This window comes from Natator depressus, chromosome 9 (assembly GCF_965152275.1).
Source record: "Natator depressus isolate rNatDep1 chromosome 9, rNatDep2.hap1, whole genome shotgun sequence".
Lineage (NCBI taxonomy): Eukaryota > Metazoa > Chordata > Testudines > Cheloniidae > Natator > Natator depressus.
The window spans coordinates 57389268-57398232 of record NC_134242.1 but is presented as its reverse complement, the minus strand read 5'-3'; positions in this window follow the sequence as shown (position 1 = coordinate 57398232).

Sequence of the window (8965 nt, the reverse complement as noted above, 5' to 3'; positions counted from 1 at the left end):
ACCTGCTGTGGGACAGGGTTTCTGTGGAAGAGATAGCCCAGTCTGCACTAGCAGCGAGGTTCCCTCACTGAGAGCTCAGCTGAAATCACTGAGAGCTGGGTGGAACCTCAAGAGACCAACTCGCAGAGGTCACAGTGGTAGGTGGCAGCAGAAGGTGACAGCACAGGGCCATTGGCAACAGAGCAATGGAGTGAACGGTGGCACAATGAACAACAGTGGCCAGAGCGAACAGTGAGCAGCTGGAGGAACGAGCAAGGTGCCTTCTTGCCCCCCATCTGGGACGTGAACTCATGTGAAAGCACCTCTGAACTCTGAGTCTCCACTGACCAAGGACAACACCGGTGAGTGTTAATGAGGCTGTTAAGAATGCTGGAGACACAACACAGTTCATGCGAACAAACATGGCTGTGGCATCATACTTTCTATTTAAGAAGAGATACCACACACTACAAACTGGAGGCCAATGTTAAGTTCATTGTCACTTGTTCATCCTGAAGTTGAACACTGGTTCTGAACAAGACCAGCAAATGCTCACTATCTTTCTGCAAGAAACTCAACTGACTGGCTAGAAGCATGTGGTGCAAGAGTGAAAGACTCAACAGTTGAATAAGTGAAGAACTCTCTCACCACATTCAAAAAATTTGCATACATGGCTGATGAATGCGCCGATGCAAATGAGCATCAAGTATTAAGTCATTGTGTACGTTATCTTGATGTCAGTGGTAGGCCAGTAGATGCATTTCTAGATATTCAAGTTATAGAAGACACATTGGCTGCATCTGTGACAACCCACATCTTAGAAGAGTTAAATGCTTGTCAATTGGACCCCAAACAGATGGCTGCTTGTGCATTTGATGGAGCTGCAAACTTCTCTGGAAGACATGGTGGAGTAAAAGCTTTGCTCAGAGAAAAGTGTAACCCTAATCTCTCCTATACACACTGCAGAGGCCATCTACTTCAACTAGTGCTTGTACAAGCTGCAGACTCTTCAAAATACATTTAAAAAGCTGTAAATTTAATGTCTTCATTATATTCTTTTTTTCAGCAAGAGTCCAAAAAGACTGAATATCATGGAAAATATAGAAGATACACTTGGGACTGAAGTTCAAGTTAGTCCAACCTGCGAAAACCCTCTGGTTTTCTCATGAGCAATCCTTGGCTGTTGTCTTAAAATTACTCAAACCGTTATTACTGACTTTGGAAAGTATCTGCCAAGATGGGTTGGAGCTAAGTAGTGAGGCTGGTGGATTACTTTTGCTACTATGTTCAGAGAAGACTATTGCCACTGTCTCACTTGTAAGTCTACGGTTGAAACCACTTGGGTCATTAAACAATGCCATCCAGGCATCTGCTACAACAGCAATAGAAGCTACATTTGACTCAATCAGAGAAATATCCATTGGAAAAGTACTGGAAGAAGCAAATACTTCAGTCCAGAAGTAGACTAACAAAGGCATTTATACCGAATCCTTAAGTGAAGAGGACAAGTAGTGTTTGTTAAGACAACTGAAAAAGTACTGTGACGAAGCTCCGACCTTGTCTCAATGGGTCCCGCGCTTCCTGGTGGATTACGCTAGCCTCAGAGGCTCACTGTGACCCTCCACATAGCCCTTCTCTCTCTAGAGAGAAGGGTCACAGCCTACTGAGCCATTTTCATCATAAGCCAGCAAGGGAGGTGAGGAGAAGTTATCCTCCTTTGCACAGTCTCTGTTGTCTCTTAGTCTCAGTGATTAGTCGGGGGGGGGAGACCGGGCCTGCCCTTTACTCCAGGCTCCAGCCCAGGGACCCTGATAATAGCAGCTCTTGGTAGCTGACTTTTTGGAAACAGGACAAGTACGATTCCCTGGGCCACTTCCCCACAGCAGCCCCCACTCCCTCAATATCTATGTCACCCTTACCTCAGGGCCTCCTTCCTTATGCCTGATAGGGTTTGTACTGCTCCATTTCTCCAGCAGCATGGCTTCCTCCTACAGCTCCTGGCTCACCTGACTAACTGGGAGGCTTTTAACTAGTTTCAGCCAGCCCCAATTGGTTTCAGGTGTCCCAATCAACCTAGCTGTCTTCCCTGCTTTCTGGAAGGATCTTAATTGGCCCCAGGTGTCTTAATTGACCTGGAGCAGCTGCCACTTGCTTATCCTGGTAACAGGGATTTGTTTAGCCTGTGGCTACTATCTCTGTCTCCCACTCCTTTACTATAGCCCTCTGGCTTGGAGGGAAGCTGCTGCTGCTGTGAGGGGAGCCCCCTCACATCACTACAGGGACTGGTAGCTCTGGCTACCCTGCTGGCTGGAGCTCTCCCCCTTCCTGAAGGACTACTGCTGGCTGGCTGGCTAGTGGGCGCTCCCCTCTCTGGAGAACTGCGGCTGTGTGGGGAAGGGGGGCCTTGCCGGCCTGCCACCCCCCCCCATCCCTCCGGAGGGAGAACCGAGGACCCAAACAACGCCACTACTGCCACCACTTCCACCTTTCTTGCCTGGGTCCTCACCTGGCTGGCTGCTGCCTGCTTGCTGCTGCTGACTGCTGCTCCTGAGCCTGATGCCTCATCGAGGAGGAGGAAGACCGCTGTGGAACACTGTGGAGGGGATTGGTTGGCATTATTGGATGGAGTGAATCTAACACCTGTGCTTCTGGGGTGGTGGTAGCCTTTGCTGCTGTAGGGGACTGGGGAAGGGTGTGGAGCCCTCCCCCTAGCCCAGCTGCCTCCCTCCACACTTTCCACCACCACCACCACCTCCCCCCGCTCCCCCAACCAAGCTAACCACAGACACCTGCTGCTTGCCCCTCGATGGGGCCATTTGCTCCTCCCCTTACCACCATCTGGGACAGTACCTAGCAGCGAGCAAGCAAGGACTAGAGTGAGCCTCACAAGCGCTCATGGGTGCATTCCCCGCACCCTTGGACTTGGCCTTGCATTGGGCCAGGGGCTGGTCTTCTACCAGGACCTCCTTCAGACTTGGAAGCTCCTTTCAGTGACCAGGTCCGTTATAGTCACCGAGGGGGCGGACCTCTTCGCGGAGACCCTGCTACACAACCCCAATCTACGTGTGCAGGTGGTGGAGTCTCCCTCGGTGCACCGGAGGTTGGTCCTGGCAGAAATTACCAGGGTCGGAGACCTCCTGGACTACGACAGGGGCAACTGGGTGGATCCCCATGTGCTCGGTCGGCGCATGGGTCTCTCTACCCTGCAGCTCTCTACCCTGTCTCTACCCTGCAGCTCTCTACCCTCTCTACCCTGCAGCTGTTTCGTTTCCAAACTGCACCCAGGGACCAACTGTACACGCTTGTGCTTCACACGTTGGTTTTCCTCCCCGATACCGGCTTCAACAGGGGCAACTGGGTGGATCCCCATGTGCTCGGTCGGCGCATGGGTCTCTCTACCCTGCAGCTCTCTACCCTCTCTCTACCCTGCAGCTCTCTACCCTCTCTCTACCCTGCAGCTGTTTCGTTTCCGAACTGCATCCAGGGACCAACTGTACACGCTTGTGCTTCACACGTTGCTTTTCCTCCCCGATACCAAGTGGTGGGACTATTTACCACCTGTGGAGGGTGAGGAGCCTCTGTAGGCCAGCCTTTATTCCACCTTGGTCCGAAGGTTCACGGGGGACTTCGGTTGGCGGCTCCTTCACGGAGCCGTGAGCACAGGCATGTATCTGTCGCGGTTCACCCCCATACCCGAGGCCTGCCCCTTCTGCGGTGTGAGGGAGAACCTGGCATACGCTTACCTCAAATGCGCCAGGTTGCAGCCCCTATTCCGGCTCCTCCAGAACCTCTTGTTGAGGTTCTGTCTGCACTTTTCCCCACACCTGTTCATTTTCGCACACACTATCCGAGGCCCCAGAAAGTCGCGAGACCTCCTCGTCAGCATCCTCCTGGCTCTAGCTAAAGTCACCATCTGTAACACCAGGAGGAAGATGTTGGATGAGGGGGTGCTCTGCGACTGTGGGGCCTATTTCCATTCCTCCCTGGTCTCACGTCTCCAGGCAGAGTTCAACTGGGCAGCATCTGCTGGCTCCCTAGAAACCTTTGAGGAGCAGTGGGCGCTGTCCGGGGTCCTCTGCTCGGTGTCCCCATCCGGCACCCTTGTTTTGAACCTGTGACCATCATGCTGATCCCTGTTTTTCATTAGTTGTCCCCCGTATTCATTTTGTTCCTGGGTCCAACGGTCCCTCTCGCTAGGCTGGGGGAGGGGCCTTTAGAAGTGGGTGGGCTTGTGCCCGCCCATCTCCTGGGTTTTCCAGTAAGTCCTGCTGGTGCTGCTAGGCCCTGGCTCTCGCTGCTGCTGCTGCTGGTGCTGCTCCTGCTCCAGCTACTCCCCTGGCTGGGCCAGACAACCCCCGCCGTCTCTGCTACCTGGCTGCTAGACCACTGCCCCAGTTGTTGCTACTCCTGCTGCAGCCCCTTGAGGGGGGCCTGCTGGCCCACACCCCAGAGGAGGGGAGTGAGGGACCCCAGCCCCAGCCATTGCTACTGCTGCTGTGGATACCACCACTACCTGTGAGGAGTCCTTCCTGCCTGGCCATCAGACTGTCTGCTGGAGCTGCTGTTGCTGCCAGGGAGCTGCTGGAGCCTCGAGGAGAAGGAAGAAGGGGACCTTCTGCTGCTGGGGGAGTGCGCACAGCCTCTGCAGACCACTGTGGAGGGGGCCTTCTACGGACTGAGTAACTTTCGAACTGTGCTCTTGTGGTGGGGGTCTTGACTGTGTTTGTGGGGACACAGGGGGTGTGGTGTGGAGCCTGCCCCCTGGTCCACCTGTGTCCCCTCCACCAACCCCACTGGCTGCTTACCATCTGCCTCAGCTCCTGCCTCTGGACTCAGCTGCTTACTTGGCTTGGCTTGGAAACCATGCCCTGTTTCCACCATTTGAGCCTGCAGCAGCCAGCAAACGTTGACTTTTTTTGCAAGCTCACATGGGTGCACGTGCCCCTCCACTTGGACTGAAACCTCCCCACCCCTGCAGCTGTCTCCCCCTCTCCCCTTGCAGCCCTTTGCTCCCCTCCTTTTGCCCCAGCCCCTCAGCAGCTTTCCTTTGTTTGCCTGTCCCGCCCTTTTCCCTCTGCAGTTTGTTTACCTGTTTGCCCCGCTCCAGCCTCTGAAGCTAGCCCCTTGGTTTCTCTGTCCTGAGTCCAGCCTGGTTGTTTCCCCCCGCCCCCCCGGCCCACCACGGTTCCCCTGCCCTGATTCTCCCCTTGCTTCGTGCACCCATGCCCCCTTCCCATGCCCTTGTGCCCCTCCCCTGTTTCGTTTGAACCCCTGTGTCACTGCACTCCCCCAATGCTAGTATAAAATCCCCCTCCCCTAGTGCAGCTAGAGGAACCGGAATCCCATCCTGTATCGGTGACTGAACCCCCCAAGTCCTTGATAATGCCCCCCCATCCAGCCTTCCCCTCCCGGTACCCTCCTCCCCTGCCTGCAGCCTAGCGGGGAGGAGTGGTTGCCCTGTTTCCCCCTTCCCTCCCACCCCCTCTGGTGTCTGTCCTCCATCTGTGCTCATTATGGCTGGGGACAAGGTGGGTGGGAACCCTCAGGCAGCCCCCACTGCCCCTCCTCCACCTGCCCCCCATCATCCCCTGTGGCTCCCACCTCAACCGCCGCTGCCAAACCACCTGCTACCGCCCCCACTGGGGCACTGGCAGTGGCGGGCAATGGGGTAGACTCCACTGCTGCTGCATCCCTCACCCACTCTGACTCTGGCGGGGGGGCCCCCAGCCAGCGGGAAAGGCCAGGAAAAAAGAAGGGTAAGTGCCAAGCCAAAAAGGCAAAGCCCTCCATGGTAGGGGTTGCCCCCTCTGCTGTGGCCCTGCCACCAGCTGCGGCATCCCTCCCCGTTGCTCCTTCCACCAGTTTTGTGGGTGCCCCTCTCCTGGCCCCCGGGGCGTACACTCAGGTGGTGGCGACCCCCCCCCCGCCCGCCGCTATGTCACTTCCCCCAGCCACTGCCTCCGCTTCCATCTCTGGTGGCCGGGGCCCCTTCCCCACCTCGATCAGGAAGCACAGCATCCGTTGCCTCCTGGTGCCCTCCTCACCCCATGTGGAGACATACGTGCAGGCGTTGGCGAGGGTGGTGGGGCCCACAGCCATCGTGGTGGCCTCCAAAATGTATGGGAAGGTAGTCTTCTTCCTGGTGTCGGAGGCCACCGCTCAGGAGGTGGTAGAAAAGGGCTTGGCGGTGGGGAGCGTGTTTGTCCCCCCGGAGCCGCTGGAATACTTGGGCGTCCAACTGGTCCTGACCTCCATCCCTCCCTTCATTCCCAATGCTGCCTGGCTACCCGCCCTCTCTGCCCTGGGGAAACCCCTCTCTGTTGTGAGCCCTCTCCTGCTGGGCTGAAAAGAACCCGCCCTCCATCACGTCATCTCATCTCATTCCGCCAGCAGGGGCAGCTTCAACTGCCACTGGCAGCACATGACGGAGAGGCACTTGAGGGGTCTTTCCTGGTCCCCTACCAGGGGACCCTCTACTGGGTGCATTATTCTACGGGGGAGGCCCGGTGCTACCTCTGCTGGGCGATGTGACATGTCCAGAGGGACTGCCCCTTGGCCCAGCACGGAGGAGTGTCTGGGACCCCCAAGCCCCAGAGGGTGCTGGCCCTGTCATCACCGGTGCCCCTGGCTGACTGGCACCCGGAGCCACCCCTCCTCCTTCCCAGCCCACCACTGCTCCCGCTTGGGCCCTTGTGGCACCTCCTCCAGTCACTCAGGGGGAGGATGACCCTCTGCCAGCGGGCCTCGATCTGGGTGACCTCACCCCAGCCCCCCTTTCCCCATGCTCAATCCCCCTAACCATTGCTTCTGCTCCCGCCTCTGAGGAACCCCAGGACTCTTCCACTAGCCCTGCCACAGATGGCCCCACGCTAAAGGCCGCCGAGCTTATTGAGGCGACAGCCAGTGCCACACGACCAGGACCTGAGTCACCAGGGGCATCCCTCGTTGATGCGGAGCAGCCGACCTCCTTCCCGGGTGGAGGCCCCATTGCTGCTTCCCCACCTATCAATGCTGTGGCCACACCTGCCTTGGAGCGCGAGCCCGGTATCATTGAGGGTCCCTTCCCACTCCACGGACCCCTGAGCCCGTCCAAGGGGTGCCGCCCCCCAGTGGCTCGGCTGCTGGGGCCCACAATCCCACTTCCGGCCCTCTCCCCGACCCTACTCCTGACTTCTGCCCTGCCCCTGATGCCGACCCCGGCCCCCTCCCCTCCACCTCCCATGCTGCTGCTGCCACCCCTGGAGCCGTCCCCTTCCCCTTCCCAGACGATGATCCCCAGGGAGCGGCCTTCGTGTTCCCCTGTCCCGACCCCCTAGAGGCTGCTATTTTCCCTCCGCCGCCCCATACTGTGCCAGGGTCTGAGGTGGGCTGCGTGGCACCAGCACATCAGGTGCCACGCCAGGGGTCCGCCACCTGCCTGCCTGTCTCGGCAGGCCACACAGCTTCGACAGGGGCCCTGCCTCCTCCCCCCCCCGATAGGCTGCGAGAGGAGCTGCGAGAGTTTCTCCAGCACACCCGTGGGTCCTGGAACAAGGTGCAGCTCGCTCTCCAGCTTTGTGGGGACTTTTATCAAATCCTCCGGGGCCATAAGGGCCATTCTGGGGGAGGGTAAAGGGACCGGGAGGCAGGCTGCTTCGGCCTAACAGCAGGCCTGTGGCTTCCGTGACTCTTTGCTCACCTACAGGGTAGGTCCCGGTTTGCTGTGCGGCCCAACGGGGGCCGTGAGCGTCCCTGCCAGTAAAGATCGCCCCCAGCCCTCCTCATGGCACCGATCATCTTCGCAACATTAAACACCCAGTGCTGTAGGATGGGTCTCCACAGGTGCCAGGTGCTCTCCTTCCTTCAGGATGGGGGGTACTCTGTGATTTTCCTGTTGGAGACCCATAGGGATCCAGCTGCCGAAGCAAGTTGGCAGCTGGAGTGGAGGGACAAGGTCTATTTTAGCCACCTCACAGTTCGTACGGCTGGAGTGGCGACCCTGTTCTCCCCCGACCTACGGCCTGAGGTGCTGGGGGTAACCGAGGCTGTGCCGGGCCGCCTGCTGCACCTCGCGTTCGTATGGAGGGGCTAGTGGTCAACCCCATCAATGTTTACGCCCCGACATCAGGCCCGGAGCGGTTGCGCTTTTATCAGCAAGCGTCCACTTTTCTCGGCTCTTTGGATCCTCGTGAGCGCCTGGTCCTGGCCGGGGACTTTAACACCACCCTGGAGGAGCAGGACCGCTCAGGGATCGAGAGTTCTCAGGCCGCTGTGGGCGTCCTCAGGGAGATCGTGGATCATCACTCCGTGGTGGAGGTCTGGCACAGCCACCACCCAGTAGACAATACCACCTTCACCTATGTCTAGGTGGAGGATGATTGGTCACGCCACTCCCAGTTGTACCAAATTTATTTCTCACATTTCCATCTGGCACGGGCCCACGCCTCTGGCATCCAGCCAACCCTGTTCTCGGATCACCATTTGGTGACTGTGATGGCCTCTCTCAGTTCAGCGAGGCCAGGGCCGGCCTATTGGCATTTTAATAACAGCTTGCTGGTGGATGTGGGCTTTGTGGCGTCCTTCTGGGAGTTCTGGCTGGCCTGGCAAGGGCAGAGGCGCGCCTTTCCCTCAGCGCGGCGGCGGTGGGACGTGGGGAAGGTGAGCGCCCTGCTCTTCTGCCGTGACTATACCTGGGGCGCCAGCCAACGGAGGGATGCGACGATGGAGCAGTTGGAATGAGAGGTCTTAGAGCTGGAGAGGTGTCTGGCTGCCGGGAGAAGTGGGAGGAGCTCTGGGCCCTGGAGGACCATCGGGCCCAGGGTGCCTTTGTTTGATCCTGCATCCGCCTCTTTTGGGAGATGGATCGCAGCTCCCACTTCTTCTGCGTCCTGGAGAAAAAGAGGGGGGCCAAGAAGCACGTCACTTGCCTCTTAGCAGAGGACAGCACCCCCCTCATGGATCCGGAGGAGATGCGCGGGAGGGCCAGGGCCTTCTACGCGGGCCTTTT